General features: G+C 35.5%; 2 long non-coding RNA genes across 2 annotated transcripts; one reads left to right on the top strand and one right to left on the bottom strand.

The window, feature by feature from the left end:
• Window positions 1-1,962: 1,962 nt before the first annotated feature.
• LOC127970022 (uncharacterized) lies at window positions 1,963-9,166 on the bottom strand. The gene is made up of 3 exons (XR_008156478.1): window positions 8,963-9,166; window positions 8,317-8,349; window positions 1,963-2,858 (listed from the first exon to the last, which is right to left on the bottom strand). It is a non-coding gene; the product is annotated as an uncharacterized LOC127970022 (long non-coding RNA).
• Window positions 3,225-7,226, top strand: LOC127970036 (uncharacterized). The gene is made up of 3 exons (XR_008156485.1): window positions 3,225-3,273; window positions 4,483-4,517; window positions 6,926-7,226. It is a non-coding gene; the product is annotated as an uncharacterized LOC127970036 (long non-coding RNA).
• Window positions 9,167-10,633: the final 1,467 nt, after the last annotated feature.

The raw sequence follows: 10,633 nt of genomic DNA, 5'->3' as shown, positions 1-10,633 counted from the left end.
GCTGTCAGTTCCCTTCAGTCATTCCCAGACCTCCTTGTTTTTAATCTTTCCCTCAAATCTACAGAAACAAACATCATTTTACAGACAATTTGGATAAGTCACGAATTGCAATAGTTATATAACTATATTCACAATGCTAAATTATATATATATATATATATATATATATATATATATATATATATATATATATATATATATATATATATATATATTGAATCGGCACACAAGTATCGGGATAGTATTGAATTGGCAGATTAGCGTATCATCCCAGCCCTAGTTACTACAGTCAAAACAATGAAACTCTCTTCAAGAGCGCACAATAACTGATATTTAAAACTGTTAAAAGAAAAGGCTCAAAATATTGCACACATATAATACACAACAATATCTCTTCCTTTGGTGTTTTGAACATTTCTGTGAGTAATGCTACACGCTGTGACTCTGTGTTGCTTCAAGTGCATCATTCTGCACTGGTTGTGTTTACGTGCTGCACGCTGTATAGGAGCCATACCCTTTCGTATTATAATACATTAGCACAATGAAAGATTCTTGTTCTGTCCCATCTACCACATGTTGCTGCCTTCATTACTGTGCTATACATTTAAAAGAAATGTATTTTACACACACACACACATACATTATACACACGCACACACACACACACACACACACACACATATATATACAGACGGTTTCAACGGCAACAACATAAACAAACTTTTATAAACAAACGCTTTTGTGGACCTAACCGGTAGACTTCCAAATAGAATCAATAACAACAGCCAAGTCCCTCTAGAGTAGATATTTTTTGATAACAAACAAAATATGTTTGCTGCGTGGATCAGGCGGACTTGATGAAAATGCAAATTCATCCTTTGCCAGCAGGAGATGTTTTAAAGCATAGACATAAAGTGCGAGAAATAGAGGTTTCCCCAGTAACAGCTGTAAACAAAGCAGAGCTGGAACGCTCACACGCTGCTTTATCACGCATATAACATGCAAGTCTTCCTTCAGAAATACAGTGATATAAAAACACCTGTGCCTCGTTTTGATATTTAAACATATAAATGTTAGGAATTATTAAACGTGCAGTACGTAACGTTACTCATGTTTATTCAACGGAGCCTTTTTGAAAATCGATCCGTTTTAAAATTGTGGCGAGTCTCCAAAAATAAATAAATGTATGGGAAACATATCCCGCAGCACTACCACCTGAGCCCAACTTTAGACTACTCATCACCTTGACTTTAAGTTTGAGACCAAAAGTTTGGACACACCTTCTCATTCAAAGAGTTTTCTTTATTTTCATGATAATGAAAATTGTAGATTCACACTGAAGGCATCAAAACTATGAATTAACACATGTGGAATTATATATGGAATTATATACATAACAAAAAAATGTGAAACAACTGAAAATATGTCATATTGTAGGTTCTTCAAAGTAGCCACCTTTTGCTTTGATTACTGCTTTGCACACTCTTGGCATTCTCTTGATGAGCTTCAAGAGGTATTCACCTGAAATGGTCTTCCAACAGTCTTGAAGGAGTTTCCCCGAGAGATGCTTAGCACTTGTTGGCCCTTTTGCCTTCTGTCTGTGGTCCAGCTCACCCCTAAACCATCTGGATTGGGTTCAGGTCCGGTGACTGTGGAGGCCAGGTCATCTGGCACAGCACCCCATCACTCTCCTTCTTGGTCAAATAGCCCTTGATGCCTTCAGTGTGACTCTACAATCTTCATAGTCATAAAAATAAAGAAAACTCTTTGAATGAGAAGGTGTCCAAACTTTTGGTCTTTGCTGTAAAATATATGTAAAACTGTGTGTGTATATATATATATATATGTATATATATATATATATATATATATATATATATATATATATATATATATATATATATATATATATATTTATATATATATACACACACACACACTTTTGCACATCCTGTCATATCAGTGACTGGGTGTTACTGCAATAGACTTTGCAGCATTAAGGTTAACGATTAATCGATTATTTGATTGTTAATTTAAACGACGATCGATCATGGAAATGATTGAAAATTGACATCCCTACACAGAAGTATAGAAAATTCTACATTGATTTAAACATTTTTTTGCAAAAAACGACACTGATATCGGATCAGAATTACTGTCTCTTCTCATAGTGACAGCCAATCACATTAGTTTTCTGGTATTGCATGCACTTGATTGGCTTGCGTCTGCGCTTGGGTATTTGCATAAGATGTTCTGACTGGAGGACGGCTGCATTGTCGCTTGAAAAGTCTTCAACTTCTATTTAGAATTAATTTCTAGAATTAATTTCACCATCCTTGACGTCACTTCATTTAAAAGTAAACGAGAGGCGTTGACGCCCCGTGTGATGGGGCGTTATGTGTCTGGATACCGCTGCACAAATCTTTCAACAACGAGAAATGTAGTTCCAGCACGGACTTACATCCAGGACAGCAGAATGGCCAGGATGACCTGAAACACATAACCAACTGAAATCAATTTAAAAGTATTTAGTCTTGCCTGAGTGATGCTGAAACAACCAGGTTTAGTTTTTCACCCAGGAGAAACTGATTCCTGTGGAACAGTCTCCATGAAGAATGATCTCTTGATCCTGGATCCTTGCTGCCATCCACGCAGAGATGATTTGGAGGATATGTGGTTGTGTCTAAAGGGTAATGAATCAATGTTACAAGAATACTGATAGCAGCACTATTGATCCTGTACCTTATGTAAATGTTTTCAGTACTGAACAAGTCAGGAACCAAATTAGTACCAGTTCTTGAAACCCATCTCTACTTGTAATAGTTGTCTTGTTGCTGCTGCCCAGACTGTCTCTTCCCCTGATGATAAATATATGTGTTCATTTTAAAGCAATAAATAATACATTTAAATTACTAGGTGGTAACAAATATATTTCCTTATACACTGAAAAAAATTAATCTGAGTGGATGTAAATGTTAAGTAATTAAAATGCGTGATATCAACAATAAAATGTTAAGTTTGTGTCTTTACTTTAATATATCTAGTTTTAAATTAATCTGCATTTGTTCAAAAAACAAGAAAATGTGTATTTTATTCCTTTACTAAATTAATCTAAGTAATCCCAGCCAAGCTTTTTAGTTACACACGCACAACAAACAATACCTTGTTTTATTTACTCACTTGGTAAAAAAAAAAAAAACTCCCCTTCCTGTTTCGTTGGTCTGGAAACCCCTTGCATTCCTAACAAAGACGAACACGCGGACTGAATTTAAGGTAAGAATAAAGCTAGCAAATTAACAGTTAATGTTACTTGGGTTGGTACATTCTTTACAGTTTTCGAATTGCTGTACAAAAACCAGGCTTTAAATGTAATTTGAAGATTGTTGTATGTGGATTTTCTAATTAGCATTAGGCCTACCATGTGGTTACACTGGTAAGTTAAAGTTAGGTGGCTAACTTTAGCTGCTTTAAAGCATTCAGTTTTAAGCTTGGCATATGTCTAAATACATTTAAGGAGCCACTGAAGCCTATTTTAGGATTCCTTTTTCTCCCTGATAATAAAAGGTGATGTTGGATGCGTTGGAATGCGGGTAACGTTTGTCTCTCGTACGGGGGACAGCTGCCAGCTGAGTTCACGCAGCATTTACAGCCGCCATTTTATTCGGATAATTTTCAAAATATTACTGTTATCGTTTCATGAAATGTAGTTTTTGAAGTATTTCAGGCGAGAATGTAGTTGTTTTAAACTCAAATATGCGGTTTATTTATAAAGACAGCGTCTATTTAAAAAAATGTGTTTCGCCGATTTCAGAGATGAGCTCCATGCGATCAGCGGGAGCTCCGTCATCATTTATCCGCCGAGAGCAGCTTCAGCTCGGCTAGACCTTCTGACATTTGCCGCTGGCTCTGATGTCTCTTTAGTGGTTCAAGATAAAATATAATTCGTTTGGGGTAAAACGAAACGTTTCTTATCTTTGGCCTTTATTCAATCAATCTATTAATATGTTTTATATATATATATATATATGTATATGATGTCCCTATGAACTTTTGTCATATAGGTATTTCGTCATACAGAATGCATACTCCATGAATTATGCGATCTGAAAGAGTGCCCATTAGCACGCTGTCTGTTTCTCTTCGTGGTTTGCGTTTGTTAGGACGGTAGTTTTTACGGTCTATGGTTAGAGCGTTTACAGCTGTCAATCATAATATGTGACCATAATCCTGCCTTCTGTATGACGCGGTTCCCTGTACACTTTCTCATCTGAGCTCCGTGGAAAAAAAAAAAAACACAAACATTTCATATGAAACTGAAGACAATTAGCTGTCTGATCGGCAGGTCAACTACCTGTAGTTGTTTGTGGAGAGAAGAAAATGTGAAACTATTTTTAATTATAGTTATAGTTATGATTTGCTATGAATTGGGTTTCTTGCATTGGTCAGTTACTAACCATTAACTTACACTGTGTCCTTAACCAGGTGATTCTCCTGACAATAGGCTACACTGGATAAAGGTATGTAACTTTCAATAAATTATATTTAAATTATATAATAAATTTATTGTAGTGAGGAAACTGGGGGTGAAGTTATAACTCAGTTGGCAGTTGTTGTTTTTTTGCATTTCACAGAGTAAATTTATAGTCCTGTAAAAAAAAAAAAAAGTGACGACTTAAGGGGTGTGCACCATATGTTGCTGGTTGCTCAAAGTCTGCCATTGCATTAGTTCCCATTGCCATGATAATCTATTTTTGTTGATCCCATGGTTACATACATTAGCTAAAAAATAAAAAAACTTAATTAGTTTACTTCCACCATTTTAAAGTCACATCTTTCTATTTAACATTGATGAGGCTGTGATAAAATCAAACTTACCTGATTACCTGTGGAGAAAATAACAAGATGCTTACCTGATGAAGCTGTAAGAAAAACATCTGATCAATCATGGTGTAATTTTAGATTCTCTTCTTTTCATTCGTCAGTTGCATACTCCCCTGAACAATTGTATGGCTCAGAACAACGGGCCTCAATATTGTCATATTTGACCAATCTACTTATGTTCAGTTAGTGCCCCAAAATGACTCTAGAATATGCTGGGATCTGTGTGATGCACAGGCACCATAAATTAATTTAAAAGTCAAGACACTCACACTGAAGACATAGTGCACATACAGTTTTGTTTAAAGATGTCATAGGTGTTGAAAGTAATCCTTCTCTGTAAAGTTCAAAATCAAAACAAATGACTTTTGGTGACTTGTTAGTTGAATGTTTCTTTAACAAATGTGATTTAAGGGAATTCCAGGATGGACAAGGGCAATCAGTATGTAAACAGGCAAAAAATAGCTGCCGTCTTTCCTTAATTTGTAGTATTGTTTGGTTAAAGGGGTGGTATAATACCCCTTTTTACAAGATGTATAAAAAATCTCTTATGTCCTCAGAGTATGTGAAGTTTTTGCTCAACATACCACACAGATAATTTTTATAGCATGTAGTAAAAAAGCTCAGTTTTTGTATGTCCCTTTAAATGCAAATGACCTGCTGCTCCTGGTTGCATGTTCCTGGGGGCAGGATTTATGTACATTTTAGGGTTAGTGATGTCACCAACCCGAGTGGAAGCCGTTGTAGTCTCTACCAGCCGTTTGTTGTAGTCCTTAAAAATAGATTTCTCTAAAAGAATATATCTCCCTTTGCTTTGAACTTTGAATGTCGTAACTTTGCAGATGTTGTTTATGCTCAAACAGCAACATTACACACTAACTAAAGTTAAAAAAGTGAAATCATAATCAACCATCCCTTTAAGATTACAAATGATTGTCCTGATAAATAAATATATATTTTCTCTTTACATTTTTGAGGACAGACAAGCAGACAGAGAGGCAAACACAACTAAATGGAAGCTGTGCTCCTCACCGCTACCAGTATATGACAAATCTCGAAACTGACTTCCACCACCCTCAGAGAGACCACCCAATTTGCTCCTCATTTAGGGTCTGGATTTACTCAGATCTAGCATCTGGATTATATGGGATGGATTTGCACAGTTCACAGTTAAAGTTGAAAATTGTGTCATCATTCGCTCACCCTTAAGTTGTTTTAAACCTGTATAAATTTCTTTCTTCTGCTGAACACAAAGATATTTTGAAGAATGTCTGTAAACAGACAGACTTGGGTCCCATTGACTTCCATAGTAGGAAAAAATATATACTATGGAAGTCAATGAAACCCAAGTTGCAAAATATCTTTCTTTGTGTTCAGCAGAAGAAAGAAATTTATACAGGTTTAAAACAACTTGAGGGTGAGTAAATGATGACACAATTTTCAACTTGGAGGTGAACTAATCCTTTAATTCTTCATTCTTTTGCAGTTATCATGTGTTTTGTCTTCTCTACCGTTTTTTTGTCTGACCCTGCTGACCCAATGAGCATGTTACTGTCCAATGGTCATGCTTTAACTGCAATCTCTAGTATTGCATTAGTATTGGATTCTTCTCATGGGGATTTAATAATTTTGACTTTTCAATCTGAGTTAAATCTCGTTTTTGGCTTATTTTATCTGTAAAAGAAAACGTGCCTAATAATTCTGCACACCTGAATATAAGGCGTTTTCATTTCCAACCTTTATGTACAATTATATATCACTTATAAATGATTAAATTAATAGTAGTTAAGTTTAATATGGTTTGGAATTGGGAAAATGTTCCTGGGAATAAAATATGATCAGCAAATCAACGTGCCTAATAATTCTGCACACACTGTGTGTGTGTGTGTGTGTGTGTGTCTTTCCACATAAATATTTTTAAATTCACACAAGATTGTAATTGTTTATAAATGTAGGCAAATCCATGTGGGAAAAAAATTGGCTTAAATGCATTCTTCACATTAGCAAACAAAGCAGTAGGTTCAATTCTCTCTGGTTTATTTCACAGGTTTGTGATGACGATGATGCTGCAGCCATCCAAGAGGCCATCACTTCATTTGTGCTCAACATCTTTGTGGTCAGCAAAGCCAGGGATGGAGGTCTCGAGAAGAAAGTTGGAATAGCCATTGAGGGAGCGGAGGTCCTTTTTTGCATTCCCAGTGTAGCACATGCTTGCTCCTACCTTATGGGCCTTATTTATGCTTTGGAACTAAGCTACCCAGAGAAACTTAAATACACCTTTGAGGTATTTCAGAAGATCTTCCTGGAGCTGGAGGATGTTAACAAAAACATGTCCTCCAAAATCCACGATCACACGATCAGCTTACTGGCCTAAAAGCGATACAGACATTGTTGAATGTAGAGGGTTTGAGTCCCTCTGGTAAAGTTTTACTGTTCAATTTCTCAGGTCTTTTTCAGTGCACTTTCTCAAGTCACACTAATCCTATTTCATATAGGGACCATGTTTGTGAGTGTTAATGTTAAAGGTGCAGTTGAAGGAAAGATGACAGTTAAGAAGTCAGAAACTATATTGCACAATGTGAGTTTTTTTCAATAGAAACCCAAAGAAACTGAAATGTAGGTTTCTTAGAAGATCTCCATTGTCACACGGGGATCATACATATGATCATACATGTGCAAGCGTGTTGTTTTAAAGTCTTAAGAGTATGTTACTGTACAGGACTGAAAAACGCAATTTTATAGAAAATATTCTGTAAATGTGTCTGAATGGTTTCTTATGAAGACAATAAAGCCTGTCAACTTTCACTTAATGAGCTTTCCTCTGTCACCACCATGAAGCACAATTTTGTATTGTACACAATGTCTCAACCTGTGAGGTGGATATATTTTATTATACTTTGTTTTATACTGACCTTGTCAGTTTTTACTCTCAAATGGCCAAAATGTCAGCTTCAATGTAATAACTAGATTTCTATATTTGATGGATACATTCTACTGGCATTCTGTTTACAAGTACCAGTGTTGAACTTTTACTATAGTAGTAAAACAATTACTATTTGCATTTATACTTTCAGTAGAAATACTCAGTTGCTAATTAGAATACCTGAGTACATGTAACTTTAAAATACACTAACAAATTTTGAAAACAGTATATCCCACTTGAAATTTGTAATATTGAAATGTAAAAATTAAGTTGGATTCAATCAAAAATACACATTTTGGATTCTTAAAGTTGTGTAGATCACACACACAAAAAAATGACTAGATCAATACTAAAATTAAGTTAACTTTATGTGCAAATTTTATTTCAACAAACAGAAAAATTAAGTAGTTTGTACAAAGACTAGTCTTGTTGGATCTACGTAATACAATTATGCAAAAGAATTCATCATATTTTTTAAGTAAATCAAGCAGATTATTTTTATCAGTGTAAGGAACTGAATCATGGACTCAACTGGTGGTTGTCAGGCCCTAAAAAAGTGAACAATTTGTTTACTTTTTGTGAAAGAAAGTATCAGATCAATTTGAGAATTAAACTAGCATTAAAAAGCATGCATGTGAAAAACACCATTAACACCAATAATGAACAGATGACAGAATTTACAAGCCTGCCACTTGAGGGAGAAAAGGGGAAATTATTAATCCCACATAACATTACACTGAACATGATTTCGGCAGCCTCTGTCTAATTAACGTTAAACTTTATATTTAACGTTATATCGGATTATATTCAAGTTCACAGCATGGCTAGCATGAGCATCATCAAGCTCCAGCAGCAGGTATTCAAACAAACTAATTAACGTTACTACGGTTAAAAATGTAATTATTAGAAAGTTAACACTGTATAGTTTATAGTGATACATTTCAAATAATTTAAAACAGGTAAGGTTATATTCGATTTTAACAGTTACCGTTACCTTAGACCACCTCTGAGACTGCTTTTGAGCTAATTAACCAAACAGAGCATTTATTTATTAAATTGAAAGAGAAAACCTACAAAAATACAAAACACTACTCCTCTTTGATGGCATTTACCGTTATATCAGTTAAAATCTATGAATAAAAGTAGATTTATAGGACTTACCTTTCCTCCGTGTCCGTCCGCTGGAAGTTGACCGTTACAAAATGACGGGCACGCGCACGTCGCGCACTTCACTCAGAAAGTGACGTGCGCTGCTAGTTTAAGGTTTAAATGTTCTTTTGTCCCGTACTCTCTTTCATTAACAAACATTATCACCATTTGCTAAGTAAATTGTTTATTTTATTTTATTGTTCTTAAACTGATGGCATATATATATAATTATTTTAACATGCTTGATTAATTTTTTTGTATATTTCCCAAAGAATATGCTGTTCAAATGGTATCTTAATAATAATAATACATCTAGTGCAATAATATTAAAAGTTATCTGAAGACCAGATGACCACGTTGCTACAACGTCCCCAATGGGACTAACTAGCGACGTCTTTTGAGTGGGAAGTTAGCCAAGATTTAAAAAAAATTGAACTTTACCACGACGTCCTCACAACGTTGCCATAAAGTAATGTCGCGCTGACCAAATGACGACTAACTGGCGACGTCCTCACAACGTTCTGTGTTTGCTGGGTACCCAGTGTGTTACATGAAAGAGGGGGCAAATTATTTTGAGAGAGGGATGAGGATGAGGATGGCGAATGATAGGCCAGTGTTAGAGGCTACGCAGTTAGTTTTCATTTTCACAATGGACTGTTGTAGTTTCATTTAGAAGTTGATGCACCTCTACAGTTGTAAGATTGTACTTTTATGTTACAGAATAGTACCAAAACCTTACAGTTGTAAGTTAGTAGTATGTAAAATGATTTACATAGCAGTAAGAGCTTGTACTTTGCAATTCCTGTAAAACAGCATTTGTATATTTGTGTGTATATTTTATTTGTATTCATTTTTACAGAAGTTGTTGAATATTCCTTTTGTAAAGCTAGAGAACTTGTTTGACTCAATGTTTTGTAAGTTTGAGTCATGTGTTAATTAAGGTCTGACATAAAACAGAATGAGAACTTAAATATTATGTGATTTAGTATGCTTGCTTATCATAGGAAGTCATAAGAAATGACTCATTACAGTAAGGTAGTAGCCTAGTGAGAACAGGGTGTTGGGGGGGGGGGATCACCTTTTTTTCTCTTTTTCATCAAATGGCCGTTTTTGCAAGTTTTTGCTATTTTTTTTTTTAAGAAAACCTGCCGCAAAATCAAGGATTTTTGCCCGCAACAATCACAAAAATAATCCGCGTTTTTCTGGAGGGACTGACTTATTCTACATCGATGCTTTTGAATGTGAATATATAACAAAGCATGCAAACAAACGGCCACTTTTATCATCTTGTTTTGTGATCGCGCATGTTCCAGTGACTTTTTCTGATATCTTCTGATATCTTTGTTGGTGAAATAATGAGGTTGCATGATGTTGTTCTGAGAGGCGTGTAAAGGGCGTGTTTTAGTGATGTGCAGCGGAGCTTCAAGTTCCACTGTGGAAACCCTGCACTATTCTGGCCTCGGTGCTACTGGCCCGGGGCTATGAGCCCCGCCCAGCCCGCTTTAAGCCCTGGCTCGCACTGGCCCGAAAGGGGAAATGCGGCTATTGATACCAGAAACACGCTCCACCTTCACTCCGTGAATAAAGTATTTCAGTATGTTTGAAATGTTATGTTCATAACATAGCATATAAAATAATAATAATTATTAAAAAAAATAACAGGAGAGTTTCAAAGTGGCTTAA

The sequence above is a fragment of the Carassius gibelio genome, chromosome A4 (genome assembly GCF_023724105.1).
Source record: "Carassius gibelio isolate Cgi1373 ecotype wild population from Czech Republic chromosome A4, carGib1.2-hapl.c, whole genome shotgun sequence".
NCBI lineage: Eukaryota > Metazoa > Chordata > Actinopteri > Cypriniformes > Cyprinidae > Carassius > Carassius gibelio.
The sequence above is the reverse complement of the archived record's forward strand: the minus strand, read 5'-3'. Positions and strand labels throughout refer to the sequence as shown.